Source organism: Cavia porcellus, unplaced genomic scaffold, assembly GCF_034190915.1.
Source record: "Cavia porcellus strain 051 isolate PalLab524CR breed Dunkin Hartley unplaced genomic scaffold, mCavPor4.1 scaffold_1, whole genome shotgun sequence".
Classification (NCBI taxonomy): Eukaryota; Metazoa; Chordata; class Mammalia; order Rodentia; family Caviidae; genus Cavia; species Cavia porcellus.
Window position 1 is genome coordinate 187,785,168 of NW_026947484.1, and position 17,687 is coordinate 187,802,854.

Sequence of the window (17,687 nt, forward strand, 5' to 3'; positions counted from 1 at the left end):
ATTTCTCTACACCATTTTAGAATTGGCAAAGCTCATTTCAGAGATATTTTCACTCAAACCTCATAAGGGCCCAATGGAGCAAGTAAATAGAATGTAATGTTAATTCTTTTTTTTTTTTTTTTTTAAATCTGGATTCAAACTCAGGACCTAGTACTTGCCAGGCAGGCTCTGTGCTACTGAGCTATATCTCTAGCCCTAATGTTAAATCATTTTACACAAGAGAAAATTAAGTCTTATAAAAGTAAATGCTATTTTAAAGTCTTCATTAAGTTACAGGAATATCTGGAAGTACAATCCAAGCTTCTTGTCTCCTGGTCCTATATTTATTGCACAGTGTCACAATACTCCAAATCAATTCTAAATTGAAACACTTCAATGTGGAGTCTTTTCTAGAGTTGGCTACATATGATATATAATTTTAATAACATATGCTTATTTCCAGAGAAAGGATTTTATCTTCATTCTATGCCAATGTTATTTTAATGTGTGACATTACATAGCAGGCTGCATACTTTTACATGAAAAAAATTTGGGAAAAATGTTTGCATGTATCTATTTTTGTAGATCCATTCTAATTTAAGGAATCATGATGATTGAAAACCCATACTTCAGAACAAATTAGAATAAAATTTTTGTTACAGCTTGACTCTTACCTCTTTTGAAGCCAATGTAATTCTAATAGGAAGGCTAGGGAAATTTTAAGTTTCCATTGTGAATTTCACAAGTGAAGTCATAGGATGGGTGGATGTTAGAATTGTACTTTTTCTTCCTTGTCTTCATGTTCTAAAGAACTCATCACTGGAACTTCTAAGACATGACATATGCTGTGACAGGTACAGTAATAATAACATCATTTCTCTACATAGTGCTTAAAAATTTACAAAGCCCATTCCAAGACACTCTTTATGAATTCTTATGAAAAAACAAATCCAGGTTTATTAACTGTATTTTGCAGATAAAGAACAGGATCAGGAATGTAAAGAATAACCTTACACTGGCTAGAGCTCCAACCCAAATTCACATCCTTTGGCTCACTGTTTAGAACTATTTCTGCCATTTTTTGGCCATATGGCCATGAGGAAGATCATTCTGAGAATCAGGAATGCTAAAGGTTTAAATTATTTGGATGGCCACAGCAAAGTCACTGAGCAGTTTGCAATAGTGAGAAACAAGAACACATGTCTTTTTGTAAGATGTGAAATACCTCAGAATGAAAATGTAAGCAGTAATCGAGCACTAGAAACTATACAGAGATTTTAAAGACAAGAACTGAAACACGTTTTTCTGTCTGACTTCATTAACATTATTTTGATAGTACACAGTTCATTTTCTCAGTGCATGTAGTGTTTTAGGAATTTTTTGCAAGCTAATATACCTATGTATCAACACATATATACACATACTCAGATATGTATTGCCCAAAGTATTAAAACTTGTTTTTGTAAAGAATACCCAGCAGCTCAAGAGAGCACTGACTGGTCTCCCAGGCCATGGCCATAGGCAACATGAGCACAAAGACTGCACTCCAGGGTTTTAGAAAAAATTCCATCCAGTTCGCTGCCTGGGCCATAAATCAGGGTGTACTTAGCTTTGTTTGTGTGAGGGTGAGGTGATTTGCAAGGGAATCTTTCTCACTTCTGAATGCAGTCCCAATGCTGTAGAGAAGTCTCTTTTTTCTTTCTAAGCTCATTGTGATCCTTAACAGCTTAGCTGTGTGCTTTAAAAAAAGTGTATGCTTAGTAACACTTCACTTGGGAATAATAAATGGCAGAGAGGAGGTGCTGCTTTTGAAGTCTCATTGCAGCAGTGAGGGCGGACCGAGCCAGGGATGTCTGCCTGTTGTCGTCATTCTGCACTGGATTCGGTGCTGCTGCGTCCTTCTGTGGGGCAGCACGTCCATGAGTTCACTGGTGTGGCCATTCCTACAGCTGTTCACCTGTCCACTCCAATAGCTCAGGCGGCCATTCTCATGAAGGTCAGTAGTGGTGCCCTGTGCTTGGTCTCCAGAGACTTCTGGAAGTCTCTGCTTTTCTAGAGAGAGCAAATAGATCCCATCAGGAAGAAGCATGGTTTGGGGAACGATGTGAAGTCCAAGGGAAGCTGTGGCTTAAAAATTACAAAGAAGAAACCAAGTAGAATATGTCCCAAAGTTGGGGACAGAAGCATGTGACAAAAACCCTAACACCGGACGCCAGTAAGAGGAGTCCCAAAGGTTGGGCTGAGGGTGAGGTGGTTTAACCTTGTCTCTCATGTTAGGATCGATCTCTTCTATATCACTGGGGTCCAGAAGAACTTTAATAAAAGACCTTATTTAACCCCTATAAACTAAATATTATCATTTCAACCTGTGATCAATAAAGCACTGTTGTTGATATTTTAAACTTTTTATCATGTTAAGTCTCTAAAATCCAGGTTTACTTTTTGTTTATTTATTTTTGGTACCAGGGATCAGACTCACAACCTCACGCTTGCCAGGCAGGTGCTTATGCCACTGAGCTAAATCCCTGGCCCATAGGTTTATTTTAACACAGCACATCTCAATTCAGACTAACCACATTTAACCACTCAGAGGCTCTATGTGGCTAGTGGGTACCATACTGGACAGCTCAGGTGCAGAACCAAAGAAGCAAGACTGGACTAGTGGATAGGAATCCAGCAGCTTCTGCTGTGAGCATGAACAGTTCAAGGTATGGAAGACAGAAGCAGTAAGCAGTAAATACAGTAGAGCCTGCCAAATTATTTTCAAAAAACACATCCTTTTTTTCTCATAAGAAAATAAAATTTTAAAAAGTAATTAAAAATAAAAAGAAAAAACAAAAATATATTTTTTAAAAAATCAGTGACTGCCAGTCTTCATCCCAAGCTTCCTTGGGATGGTGGTGAGACTTGTAGAATCCCTCCAAAGCTTCTCTGTCCATGTATAACGTTTGTGGATCCCAGAGACCCAGCTGTTGCCATTGTGATGTTATCAATCACTGGCACCAGATCATAAAGTGTATTCTTTAGTGTTTTAATTTCCTAGCATGTCCTTTGTGTGCTCAGGAAACGCTCCTCACAGATAGTAAAAACAACAACCTTTATTGCTTCCTGTTGCCCACTGGAACATCTAAATTCCTCATTGTGACATTTAAGGTCCTTCTTTACATTGACTTAACATATATCAGTGACCTGTTCTTCTTCTATTCTTTCACAGCTGCAATGCACATTCTCTGCTTTTTAAATATGGTAAAAGCCTTCTTTTGTGATATGTTTCGTTGCCCAGTTTTTGAAACAAGTCATTGAAATTATGGAGCTATAAAAGTAATATTTATATCTGAATCTTAAACAGTCATGTTTTTAAGTTAAAACATGTGCTGGGGATGGTGGCGCACGTCTGTAATCCCAGCACTGGTGAGGCTGAGGCACGAGGATCGTTGCGAGTGCAAGACCAGCCTGGGCTACAAAGTGAGCTCAAGACCAGCCTGAACTGCATAGAGAGACCCTGTCTCAAAAAGACAAAAAAAAAAAAAAAAAAAAAAAAAAAAAGTTAAAACTTGTGACTGTATAATCCAATAAGGGAAGGAGGAAATTGTGCTTTGAAGTGTGAATTATCTGATTGAGGTTCATAACATTTCTTGCATAAACCTAACCCATAATGCGTGGTATACAGTAAACATTAGAGAGCCAGTCTCCTTATAAATACTTTTATTTTTCACTATTTTATTCCAACTATTGATTCTTCCCTTGCCCACATCTATATTGTTAGCAAAAAAAATAAAATAAAATAAAATAAAAAAAGAAAGAAAGAAAACTTATTTCCATGCAAATTAAGTTGAATAGTTTAGAAATTTTTGGTCTGATAGCCTTACTGGTTTGTATTCTATTTCATAAAATTACGCGTTACAGTGACAAATACAACTGGCCTAATGGGTTTGCAAAATCGAGCTGGCTCTTGAGAAGCACAGAACTCATCTGGCATGAATGAACGTGAACCGGTGGCCCAGAGGATCCCACTAGCCTGAGCATTCAGCACATCGTGGTGCGGTGAGGCTTGCTGGAGGAACTGCACGCACTGGCTCCTCGCGTGAGCTGGCTAACATTTTCTAGTGATTATCCTGTTGATTCTTGTTGGTCTGACTTCTTCTTGGCCAGAATCTCCTCATGGAATCCTTTTACTCTCATCTTCTGCTTCTTGCTGTGAAAAATCTTGAATTGATAGACCAATGTCCCCAAAGATGTCCTCATTCTGATTCCCAGTTCGTGAAACTATGTGAGCTTACACAGCAAAAGTAATTTTGGAGATCTAATCAAGTTAAAGATCTTGAGATGAGAAAAGTTGCCTAGGTTGTCTGGTGGCCTCAGTACAATTGCAAGGCCCTCAAAAGCAGAAAACTCTTCCTGGATGTACTCAATGAAAGAAAGGTATAAAGATGTGATGTTGCTGGCTTTTGAGATGAATAAAACGTCACTCCTCTAAGACTTCAAAAGCAGCACCTCTTCTCTGCCATTTATTATTCCAAAGTGAATAAAATGTGGGTGACCTCTAAAGGAAGGACAAGAAAAAAATGGATAGTTTTTCCCTTGAGCCTCCAAAAAGAAATATAGTACTACTGACACCTTGATTTTAAACCACTGAAAATCATGTTGGACTTCTGACCTACGGAGCTCGGGTATAATAAATAGTAAACGTGTGATTTTAAGCTACTAAGTCCATGGTAATACCTTATTAGAAATAGAAAATCAATACAAAATCCATTCAATCTCCCCACCTCAACTCAAAGTCCTTACAAAGGCTTTCCTGTTCTTGGTGTGTATTTTTCTCTTTTGAACCTTTGTCTTTTTTACTTTACTTACTTTAGTTTTCCTTATATTGTAGTGGTCAGTGTCTTTTGCTAGCCTAGTGGCCTTTTGCTTAATGACAGGCCCTTGAACTTATTTTTTTCCAGTCCTTATTCAAGTAGTTTCTAAGTTTCATCTTTGGATTACTACAGACCTGCATCGAGCAATAGGGTAGCAACCAGCCTTGTGTGGCTATTTATGTAAATATAAATTAGTTAACATTAAGTAAAATTAAGAATTCAGTATCTTAGCTCATTTCAGGAGCTTAATAGCCATTCATAATTAATGGCTACTGTAATGGACAACACAAGTATTAAGCATTTCCTTTATCTCGGAAAGTTCTAATGGTTAACATTGCTCCAAATGGCCAACTTCTGTATATGTGGACAGTATTTTCTTGGCTGCTCTAGAAGGATTTTTATTGAGATACGTTTGTGGGCTTTTGCTATGTTTGTACTTTGCTTTTGAAAAGCAGGTTTTTAAAATATACCTCACTATGGGAGCATAATCAGGGTCCTGGTATGAAAGCAAATGAGAAGCATTTTAATGATAAGGTATAACTACTGTTAAGAGAACTAGCCAAAAAAACAAAAAAAACAAAAAACAAACAAAAAAAGAGAGAACCAGCCAAAAGTGTTACACAGCTAGAAGTTGGCAGAGTAGGAAGCCGTATCCATTTAGAGCTGAAGGGTTATTTGAGTCATGGCAAATGCCACCCATTATAGTGATGATCCTGAAGAAATGCAGCCTCTAAAAGAAACATGCCCAAAGTAGAAAAGCATAGAAGGAATTCTCCAACCTTTCTCATCCCCAGACCTTCATTCTCTGGTCAAACCCAACCTAGAGGCAACCAGCAGGAGAATCAGCCTGGAGGGTGCACCTCTCCCCTAGCATAGAGCAGAAAGAAAGGCAGAGGGTAAACTCAGGATGAAAGAACAAATGGAAACTAATTAGCATCAGGCTGAGGGCTTTATGCCGCATTGCTCAATCTCGTTTGGAGATTGGCTGATAAAGAAATTTTCCTTGTCCTGAGGGATAGCTTCATTTCAGCACCATGAGTAGTAAGAATACTGGCTCCTCTTTGCCACAGCATTCTTTAGGTTGTTCTGAATTCTATAGTTCATAGCTGGAGAGGGCTTTGGAGTTGCTTTTCTGTGTCCTCCCCTCCCCCAGCCTGTACTGTTCATTTTAAATTATATTTTGCTTTGTCTGATTATTTTATTCTTAATTTATATTTTCAATTTTATTGCAAGAATGTCTTTGTATTTACATTGTGAAATGAAGCAAGAATAAAACATAAGCCTAGAGAATGTCTTTTTTTTTCCAGTTCTCAGAATCATCTTGCAGTGTGTCTTACCCATAGTTGGCTTGTTTAGATAAATGCAGACAAATTCAACCAGGCAGATAAGTAATTTATATGGTAATTCCCATTTGTACCCATACCTAATACTGATCATGCTGTTCAATACATATCTCTTCTACCTGAAATGTAGAAATGTGTGGATAGCATCTAACTTTCTGTATCCTCAGAGGCGATAATAAGGAGAACTTAAACCGAAACTCTAATGCTAAAGTGAAGTTAAACTGTGTGAGTCACAAATTAAAAAAGGATTTCTTCCATTATGTCCGAGACACACGGTGAGAAATAGGGACATTTATGAGAGATGTGGTGAATGTTTGGGACTTTTATGAGAGAATTTTACAGAACTAGGCAAGATGAAACAATACTAGAATCTATGGTTGCAAGCTAACAATGTAATAATTTTATTTTACACATTCACTTTTTTCCTCAGTGAACTGGTCTGCTCAAGTCATAGGTTCTTAGAAAGACAGAAAACAAGCTGTAGAAACAGCTTACATTTTTTTTTTTTTTTTTTGTCCTTTTCTTTTTTATCGGTACCGGGGATTGAACTCATGACTTCCTGCTTGCAAGGCAGGTACTTATGCCGCTGAGCTAAACCTCCAGCCCCCACAGCTTACATTTTTAAAGTCTCCTGCCTCTAGGGATATTTATGTAAGATATATTGCTGCCTTAGGAACTATGAAAATAGATCATTCTAAGAATAAAAAGATTATTCACTCACCCCTTCTTATCTTTACATTTCTAATTTTTCTACAGATTCACTACATTGTGCTTTCATAATGTTTTGCCAACGTTCAGAAACGTCATGAAAAGTATCAAATGAAAGAATTTAGTAAAAATTATCAAAATCTCCCTTTAGTCACGATTCTTTTTGGCAACATGTTCTCAGTTCCTCTTTCCCATCTTTCTAATTTGACCAATTATATTATAAATAGATTAGCATTCTAGATGTTTATATTTTATTCCATCTGGTCATAATTCTTTTTTTTTTGTTGAAGAAATAGAGGTCAAATTATAATTAATATATCTCTTGGTAAGTCAATTCTATGATTATATAATCACTATAACAATTTAGGTCTTTTGGGAGTTTATCAATAGGCTAGAAATTATAACTCAAAATTACAAAACATTTATATTTTGTAATATTTACAGAATATAACATCTTGAATCTGGACAAAAGATAAATGTACACTTTTCTTTGAAAAATAAAGCAGTTTTTAGAAAATGAATCTAGGTAAATATTCCTTTCAGTTTACAAATTTACTTTTGTTTACAAATATAAAACATTTTATACAGTGTCAGTTATTTTTTGCATATTCCATATAAATATTTATTAATGATTTCAAATGCAATGACTAAAGTTACTTGTACATTTTTTTTTCAGTTTCACTTTAATGGAATTTCCAGCTGTTGAATTCGAAGAAAGAGTGTTTCTTGGTTTTAGACTGTTTGTAGGAAGCCTTAGAAACTGGGGCTAGAAAAAAATCATCCACATTAGTATACAACACAGGAAATCATTGTTTGCTGGAAGTAGTGACCTCCACTGTGTCAAACAGAAAGAGAAAATGTTCATCTTCAGGAACACAGTCATGAAGAGCAGGGAAGGAACATATATGAAGTTCACTGAACTTTGTTCAATTAATTATTTTTTCTGAGCTAGAGTAATATTATTGATAATATCTGCTTTTTTTTTCTTTTTGTCTTTTTTGAGGCAGGGTCTCCCTATTAGGTTCAGGCTGGCCTTGGGCTCACTTTGTAGTCTAGGCTGGTCTTGGACTCACAATGATCCTCCTGCCTCAGCCTCCCGAGGGCTGGGCTGGGATTACAGGAGTGCACCACCACACCCAGCTTAATATCTGCTTTTTAAAATGCTTCCCTTTATTACCTTTACAGGCTTCTCCAAACATATTTTCCCCTTTAGACTGTGATGATTTCCAGTGAATTAGTGGCAGAAGACATTTGTGATTCGACTTCCAGAGAACTGTACAAAATTACTGACAGTCGATTTTTTTCTTAATGTACAAAAGTGGTTCAAATTATCGTTACTGAGTTTCTCTCTTAAGGATTAGGAAGAAGTAGGATGTTTTATTTTACTTCGTTTTATTGTTTTGTGAGACACTTACCTACTTTAGCCAAGAGGCATTTGAAAATTTTCAATTTGAAAATCGAAGGGAGAGTAAAGATACTAAATGTAAGAGCAATGTGGGGCAAAAAAAGAGAGAGCAACATGAATTTAGTAGCTGGGACCTTAGGAAGCCCAGGGGAGAGTGCTCAGAAATTCCTCAGAGAAAAGAACAGGTTAGAACCGGTATTTCCATGCCACCACCCAGGAAATGAGTCCCTAAGAGAGTAACCTGGAAAGATAATGTACAGTGAAACTGTAAGAACGGGAAGGTCTCTGCTCCTCCAGCTTGGTAAGTGTTTGAGAGTCTGAGAGAGCTGTTAAATCTGAAGCTAAACAGCCTGCTGATCATGGATGTCATTCCTGCACTCTAAAGGGTGAGCCAGAAGTGTCACAGATCAGAGCTCAAGGCCAGCCTGGGCTACATACATAGTGAGACATTTTCTCAAAGTACATGCATACATACATATTTTCAAAATTAATAATATAAAGAATAAAGAAATAAAAGGTTGAAGCTAATTAGATGATCCTTACCACAATAGGGAATCTCTCTTCTGTTGACTTTGGCACATTAAACCAGATAATCTAGCTGCTTCTCCTTTTGATATAAAAAATATTATGGGACATGTAACCAGATACAGCACTGAGTAGGGCGATTCTATATTTCTGCCCATTGTTGTATCAGAAAAGTGTATGTGGTTTACTTTATCATGTTCTTGGCGAACGTATGCATGTTTACATTCCAGAAAGAGGACTCTACTCCAAGTGATGACTGCTGTCTCCTAACTCTGGCTGCTAAAGGGTTAAATCCTAGTTTTCACATTTGACCAGTTTATTTTCCCTCAGCCCACTTACCCTGATTTTTGCACTAAGGTAAACCACAGAAGACTTGGTACTTTTAATCAAAAGGACATTTGCTAAAGAGTTGAGAACTGCTGTGCAAATAAGGCCAAGTTCTAAGCTGTGTCTCGGTAGAAGCAGTGGCTTCTTGAGGGTTCATCTTTCCTTTTCACTGTACCACAAAAACATTAATGGCATCAGAGTGCCACCAAGGAAAAGGACATCAGTGACAGTGCTGTGTTTTGCTGATGACATGATTTGTGGATCGCCTGCTCCTTTGTGGTTGAAATACCAAAGAGATTTCATTATGTGAGCCAGCTTTGAAGTTTCTTCAGAACTGGAGGAGTATTCTTCCGAATGACCCAACATGCAACGACTCTGCCAGCTGTTCAGAGTAAAGAGATGTGGATGTGGACTGACCTCACACACCAGAGAAGGGGGTGCCAGACATGCCAGTGCCACGTTCATTAGTTACAGGAAGGTGCAAAAAGTAAGAGGTAGCTGCGATTATGTGTGAATAAAAGGTTTAGGGAATCAAGACTTGCTTTTTATTTTTCCCACCGTATAATATTTTTAGGATTGAGATACATAGCTTTCATGGGTACAGATATGCACTTACCAGGGCAAAGGGCAGGGTGGACATGTTGCTGGCATTCAAAACGTCAAATCGCTGTATTTGTATATGTGTGTATGTGTGTATGTGTGTGTGTGTGTGTGTGTGTGTGTGTGTGTGTATGGGCACTTCAAATATGCCTTATGAAATTTTATACAATTTATAAAACCACTCTGACCACTGTTTCCTGGTGGTCATTCCTTTCTTTTCTAGATCTTTTAAGTAAAATTACATAGTGATCTCTTGCTGGATCCAGGGACAGATATTCTGTTTCTCTTCCCCTTTTTCATTTAGCCAGCTCCTGCGATAAAAAGCATCAGATTCCAACTCCATTTTCCCATAGAAAGGAAGATGCCAGAGCTCATCAACTTATATTGTTCAGCCTTCCTTAATACCTTCTTCCCAAGAGGTTAGCTTCGGTTTTATCCTTTCTCATTAGAGAATTTGAATGAGACACAGACGATGAGGAAGTGTTACTGGCCAGACCCTGCATAACTGCCCTTAAGGAAGAGTAATGTTCCACCATTAGCTCTTTTGATTTCAGTGGGAATCACCAATATTTCCCAGGTAGGATCAATATGCCAAAAATCATTTGATTGCTGAATGGGAATATAATGCAATTTTATAGCCACTGTATCTATTTTCCTAGAGTTCATTTACTTTTAGAAGACTTTTGATTCATATTTTTAATGTTATGCTGCATTTAAAAATATTCACTGTTGAATTTAAGCTGTATAGCCTTGATTCTATCCAAAATAGAAGTTTCCATTCCCTTTTGTGCCTGAAAGAGTTGCAGGAGGTAAAGAAAAGATCCAGTGTCTGGACACAAAAGGAAGCCCCTTCAGTAAACAAAGTGCATACAAAAAAAGCAGTTTAACCAACCAACCCCCCCCCTCCCAAAAATACCATCGCTCAATTGTGATTCTCCAGGGAAACTTGTATTTGTTAGGTGTAGTCTCTTGAAAATGACATTAAGAAGGCTTAGTACATCCCCTCTAGTTCAAGTGGGGATTAGCTCTTGGCAAGATTGGCAAAATAAGATTTCCAACACATTTATTTTGGGGACTCCCCCCGCCCCGCAGTGAACCTTTAGTTTGGCTGCCAGATCTTTCCCTGGTTTTATTGCCTGTGTTTTTCTCTTGATGAGGACGCTATTGGGTGAAACTTATAGGCATATTACTCAGCTTGGCAAGAATGGGGGAGAAATGACCATTTCCTGCCAAAGCTTTTAAAGATTTACTTGTTTCTGTTTGATTTACCACCCTGACATTCCCCTATGTGTTGCTACAGAGTCTAAGATCTGAGAAAGACTTTACTTCAAAACATAGTGTTTCCTCTGACCACCCTCTTGGTTCAGTGATGTAACTAAAACCTGAAGGGCACTGCTACGGTGCTGCTCTTGACGTTAGGGTAAACCCCATCATCTCTCTATGTGCGGAAACTTTTTCATTTTGCTAGCAACTTACTCTTCTGGGGCTAAAATTACATATCTCCTTCTTGAGTGCTAGTTCAGGTGACTAATTCCAGATAGGAAAAGTCTTGAGTTAGCACACCTTGATTGAATACGAACAGAAGCAGTTTTCTATCCCTAGTGTGGACCCCACATGTATCACTTGGTATAATTTTCTCTCCCAGGTACATCACCTTTTGTGACTCTGTGTTTTGATCAAGGAGTTGGGACCCCTTTTCGCCACTGAGTTCACCTGATCCCCTTCTTACCTTCTCACTGAAGCTCCTTTCCACCTTTACAGAAGCAACTTTTTGCTTTTCAAATTCTTACATGTTTTTTTTCTTCACATTTCTGACACCTCTGAGCATTTTCTCTCTGTTCGCATAGTTCTGTTACTGCATGGTTTCTATATTAGAAGATAAGATTCTGGAACAGGAACCATGTCAAATTGCTTTTGTATCTGCTCAGTCTGAGGCATAGACCTTGAGAAACAGAAATTCTCAGAAACGAAGAGACAAATAAAGGAGCAGGTCAGATCTTCCCTGGAATAGAGCATGACTTGAGGGAAAGAAACTTCCATTAGTTATTGAAAGACAAAGGAGGATCATGGGAGGTTTGCAAATGGAACCAAACAAACTATGGAACCCACAAATTTCATGCTATCTTCCATTATTTGAAGCCCAAAGTCCCTTACTAGGGGAGCTTGGAATTTTTTCATGAGAGTCTTTCAGGTAAGCTGTTTGTGGATGAAGCAGGGGTGGGGGAATTCAAAAAATTGTCTTTCAGATTTATAATTGTTTCTAAGAAAGCAGTATAATCCAGAGCAGGGATTTCCACAGGTCAAATGCAAGGACCAGGGTGTCTTGGAAGGCTCCCAAGAATGATTTTACCTTAAAGCTTGATGCTACTTTAAAGAAACAGCTGTGTGGTGTGCTCTTAACACCGAATAAAATGAGTAGTAACATTAATACCAGAATACCCATTTATAGTATGACACTTAAGACCCCAGTCTTTGAAACTTCTCAGGACATGCCTTGAAAAATCATTCTGTCCAAGAAAAGATGCTCTGCTGACACCCTCAGTTCTGGAATAGGTGTGTAAAATCTCTTTCAGTCATGGCTTCTCTTTCTAGGAGTCACAAAACCCGTGACTGTACATGTCTTTTGCTTTAAGACTATTATGAGTAAATGCTGTTTTCTCTAATAATGAGCCCAAATCCTGGTTTTCTTGGAGTTCTCTTCACACTTGCCTCCATCTGTGTGTTTCCAAGCGCAGGTCACGTTTCCTCACCACTTTGAAGGTCCTTAAGCCACGACTTCACATAGGAATAATGCACTTGCCTCCTTTCCCACTGGTTTCCCTCTTTCCTTCTGCTCCTCTCCCTAGCTTACTTTTCCTAACCCTTTTCTGTGCTATTGCATTCCCATCCTGAAGCAACTTTCCTCAGTTTTACATTGACTATAATGCTCCAATGTGTCTCTTTATTCTTGTGCTTTTTGCCATCAAAATTTTATCAATTTCCCAAGATCTGTCATCTCTACGTAAATTTTAATTGCTTCTATGTTTGCCATCTCAGGTAGCAGCTTCTTAAAGCTGGTTCTTGAATTTAATTGTCTTAGCTATTTGCTTGTCACTGAGACACAGTAACAAACACAACTGAAAGGCGAAAAGGTTTATTTTAGTTCAGTTTATAGTGGTTTCAGTCCACAGTAAGGTGGCTTCAAAGCAGGGCAGTATAGAAGAGCAGCATGAAAGGGGTGAAGCAGCTCATGATAGAGTGATGCAAAGCAGAAAGAGAGGGAGAGGAAAGGAGGGAGAGAGAGAGGGAGAGAGAGAGAGAGAGAGAGAGAGAGAGAGAGAGAGAGAGAGAGAGAAATGAAAGAGCAGGAAAGAGATAAGGGCTCCCAGGCCATGTGCCCAGTGATTCCACCTTCTAACAGCAAGTCAGCTACAAACCCATCTGTGCACTAGTCCACTGGTGCCTTTTACACTCCTGTTATTCAATCTCCCCCCAAAGCCCCGCCTATGATCATATGAAGCTTTGGGGGACACCTAAACATAAACCGTAACACTAACTTTCTTCATATTCTCTCAAATGGCTAAGACAATGCCCAGGACAAAGAAGTCTAGCTTTGTGAGACTAAAGACTATCTCTCCTTCATCTTTGAGATCCCAGCATGCACACATTTTTATATCTAATAAATGTGTGATGGGTGGTAAATGAAGGAAAACAATGTTTTTCTAAGAATGAAGGTTTGGCTGATTCTATTTAGTTCCTTTCCACATAGAAAAGGTGATATGGATTCAAACAGATGTATAAAATATCTTTCATATCTTCTAGTTAGACCTTGTGCCTCAATTACTCTCTGGATCTCAGTATTACTTGTGTAATGAGAATAAGGTAAGGCTTAGATTTAATTGTATGTGAATTTGTGTAGAGAAAGAGAGAGACGGGAAGAGGTGGAGAAAGAGAGAAGGAGAGAGAGAAGGGGAAAGGATTCTATTTGTACTTGGTGGGAAACAGGGAAATCTTCCTTACAACTAGGCTATATTTATAGGAATTAGCACAGGATAATAAAAAGGCCAAGAGAAGTTTAAATTTTGACTTCAAAGAGGTCTTTGCAAAATCTGCTGATGCTGGACGATGTATTGATTGATGTTTGCAGCCTTGACTAGGTTTTGCAATCTTGTAACTAGTAATAATAAATCATGCCATCACACCAATAACTAACCTTATCCTCTGTAGTTTATGAAACATCTCTATTTGCTAGTCTCTCCTCTCTCTCTCTCTCTCTCTCTCTCACATTGATAACAGATTTTTCTAATCACTTCCAAATCTCTTATATCACTGGAGTTTCATAAATACCCTGAAATTCGTTTAGGTTTGTATGATTGAAACCAAACTTCTTATGAAAATAAGAAGCCATTCTTTGGAATTCTAGCTTATTTCTTGCTAGCTATATAACCTGTGACAGGTTACTTAATCAGGTTAAAACAGGTTTCCTCATCTGTAAAATGGGTTAACAGCAGTACCTACTACATAAACTTGTTGCGAAGCATAAACAAGATTATGTTTAGAGTACTTATCAGGTGCTAATTCACCTGTTAATGGTACATTTCTCCAGATTTCCATTTATACCACTTGACTGTATAACAATAAATACTAGAGTAAAATAAGCATTGTTGTTTATAAGAAGAATATTTTCCCTTAAATTCTATTGTTAACATTGGCAACAAAATTTTTCAGTCTGATGCATTAGTGTTAGGTGTGTGGCCTTTCACTCAGGATCCCTGATTATCATTGCTCCTGGAGTTTTTTGTTCTTATTTTGCTTTCTTCTTGAAGTTGCTGTTAAGAAAAAACTTGGAGCCAAACCTCTTTAAAAAGTTGACTCTGTTATCAAGATTCACGCAAGCTTCTTTTAACTATCTTTATATCATGACTCGTGTATCTGGCCACTCCCAAGTCATGAAGGAGTTCAAAGAGTTCCTTCCACATTTTCTCTAGACTATAACCTCCTTGAGGACACACTGTTTCTGCCAGGCAGTGATCTTTGAGCTTGTCCAAGTACTGTTGCACAGCACTCTTTACTGTGTATGAGTCCCATAGTGGATGGATTAAAAATTCCTTTAAAAAGCTTTAGAGTTATGTAGAGCACAGACAGAAGCGATGAAAGGCATCACCACTGTAGTCACTTTTGAGGTACAAAGTGGGTCTGCCCTAATTCCTTGCCACCAAAGTGTAGCATCAATGTGGCCCAGGAGAGCTCATTAGAAATGCAGTCTCCCCCTGAGCCACACCTACCGAGCCAGAACCACCAGATTCTCTGTTTTACAAGATGCCCCGGGGGAATCTGTGGTCAGTAAAAAAGTTTGAGAAATGCAGCTTTAAAAGGCATACCGTCAAGTACAAAGCAAGTCTAAGCCGGCCTGGAAGCACACAGTGGTAGATCAGTTAGTTGTGTCCATCGGATGAGCACTGAGATTGGCTATTGTTAATTCATCCGGCTCAAAGTCTTATTCTAATTCATTCTGTCCTGATAGCTACTCATTTCTGTAGCTTGCCATTTATACCATTATGGTAAGCCACTCAGATTTAACTTTGGGGGTATTAAATCTATCTCTTTTTGCCTCTCATTAATCGTATTTTATTCCTCCTCTCTGACGTGATTTTCCTGAGATCAATACCCTGAAACCTACAATGTGTGTCTGGTGTCATGGGCTGTTGTTCACTGACCAATTCCTCTCTATTTCCTGGCTCAGCCTCAGGCAAAAGGACCTTTCAAAAAGTATCCCTTAAAAGGTGTGTGTGTGTGTGTGTGTGTGTGTGTGTGTGTGTGTGTTGTCTGTTACACATATGCAACTAGATGTTTAGCTCAAAAGGAAAAGCATAGATATTAATGGGGCAATCTATGATTGTGGTGCTAGCTGTTCTGAGAGCTGGTGGGTGTCCTGTATTCCTAGGCATCATTTTAAATTCAGATGCTACATTTATTACATATAATTTTATTCAAAAAGACTTAGTGAATGATGCTCTCACACTGAATCTTTAACATTTGATCCTGTTTTGTTTTTTTTTTTTTTTTTAACAAATCAAGCCACTAGGAGAAATATATAATCTTTTGGAGGGAGTGGAGATGTTGAATTTCTTCTGCATTGAGATTTTTCTGTGTACACAGCAAAATACCAAAAAGGAAATAAATTCAGTGCAAGGAAATTAGTAATGTCTTTAGATGTTTTCATCGTATTTTTTCTCTTTTAAGAGTTCATACTGAAATAGCACCCTTGTCAAAATATCTAAGTACTCCTGTGACAAGTGATAGAGAAATAGTAACAGAGAAGACAGGTTTTTTTTTTTTTTTTTATGACTATAATGCTGCCCATTTCCCCAGGAAGAGAATTGAAAACTTGGTATTATTGACAGTGAGATTTCACCTACTTTTAAGTTGTTTGGTTGCCAAGGCTGCTGTTTGAACACTGAGGGGGGTTGGGTGGGGGTGGGGTGAGGGGGTAGGAGTGGGGGTGGGGTGGAGTATGAATGACCAGTTATGTGTATATATGTTAATGAGCTCATGAATATTTCTTCCCTCTGTGTTGTATACCTCCTGTGTGTGTGTGTCTGCGTAAATACATAGTCGGCCCTTGTACCCTCAGAATCTGCATGTGCTAATCAAACAGTTGTAGGATTGAGAACATTCAGGCAAGGAATTTGCATTTATACCAAACACATGCAGATTTTTTTCTCATCATTATTCCCAAAACAATGCAGTACAACAACTATTGACATAACATTTTCATTATATTAGCTACTATAAATAATCTAGAGATAATTTAAAGTAGAAGGGAGGATATGCAGAGGTTATATGTAAATACTACATCATTTTTATGGATTTTGATATTAATGGGAGATTTTACAATGTATCCCTCCAAGATACCCAGAGTGCACGCACACACATGCGCGCGCGCGCACACACACACACACACACACACACACACTCACGGGATAATGCCTATGAACTAATATATATGGCTCATATTAATACTGGTTTATATTTCTGCCACTGATTTAGAACTAAGTGATGTAAAACAATTTGGTGCTGCAATCAAACTTCCTTTTGACTTAGTGCAGTGATACTCATTTTAAATAAAACAGAAACACTTGAAACTCTACATTGCCACCGTTTTTCTGCTTGTAAAATTTAATGCTCAATCTTATGAATCTTAAACAAATGCCTTATCAGCTGGCGATGACTATATATGTATTCTGTGAGTGAAAATTGCTTCTTGACTGTTACTTGCAAGTTATTACCCCAGAAAAATTAGTAATCTGGAAATTTCTTTGCACCAATGCGGTATTCATGGAGGCTGTTTTTTGCCAAGGGACCCTGAGTCCCTGACGGCCACAGTTGCATGACTCCACCATGTCAGGAGATCCCCTGGATTGCTCAGTGAGGTTCACTGCCAGAGTTGACACCAGGTAGCAAGGGCTTTGTCCTGCTGAGAGGACCCATGTTTTCCTAGGGATCTGATTGTCAGTATGAGATTTGAAGAAGGTGGATTGTTACAGGCAGCTGAGTTAGCTAGAAATATTACAGGCAGCCAGACCGGGCTGGGTCCTCAAAGGAGCCAGTGCAGAAGGCCAGATATCTTGCAACTGTGGGGAAACAGAAACCTCCAATTGTGGGCCAGGCCTCAAGATAAAAAATCAAGCAAGTATACACATGGCCCAAGGATTGATATTCTAAATAAATCTCTATCACCCTGAGGAAGCCAGGAGTCATCACTGCAACCCCCTACGAGAAGTGCCACTGCTTTTAAGCATCTCCCCCATCTTCCTACATGACTCGCTCCCCCATTTGTCCCCAATTTAGTCAGTTTTACCTGAATAATTAATCTTATCTGCTGACCATAGTTCTGTCCCACCTTATGCCCACCTAGTGAGTTCTCATGTTTTTTCCACCTTAGATCTGTCTCATTTTGTG

At 38.4% G+C, this 17,687-nt stretch overlaps 1 long non-coding RNA gene across 1 annotated transcript in view; it reads left to right on the forward strand.

The window, feature by feature from the left end:
• Positions 1–17,687, forward strand: part of LOC134470455 (uncharacterized) — a 36,423-nt gene that overhangs the window by 3,708 nt on the left and 15,028 nt on the right. The gene's annotated exons all lie outside the window — the stretch shown is intronic.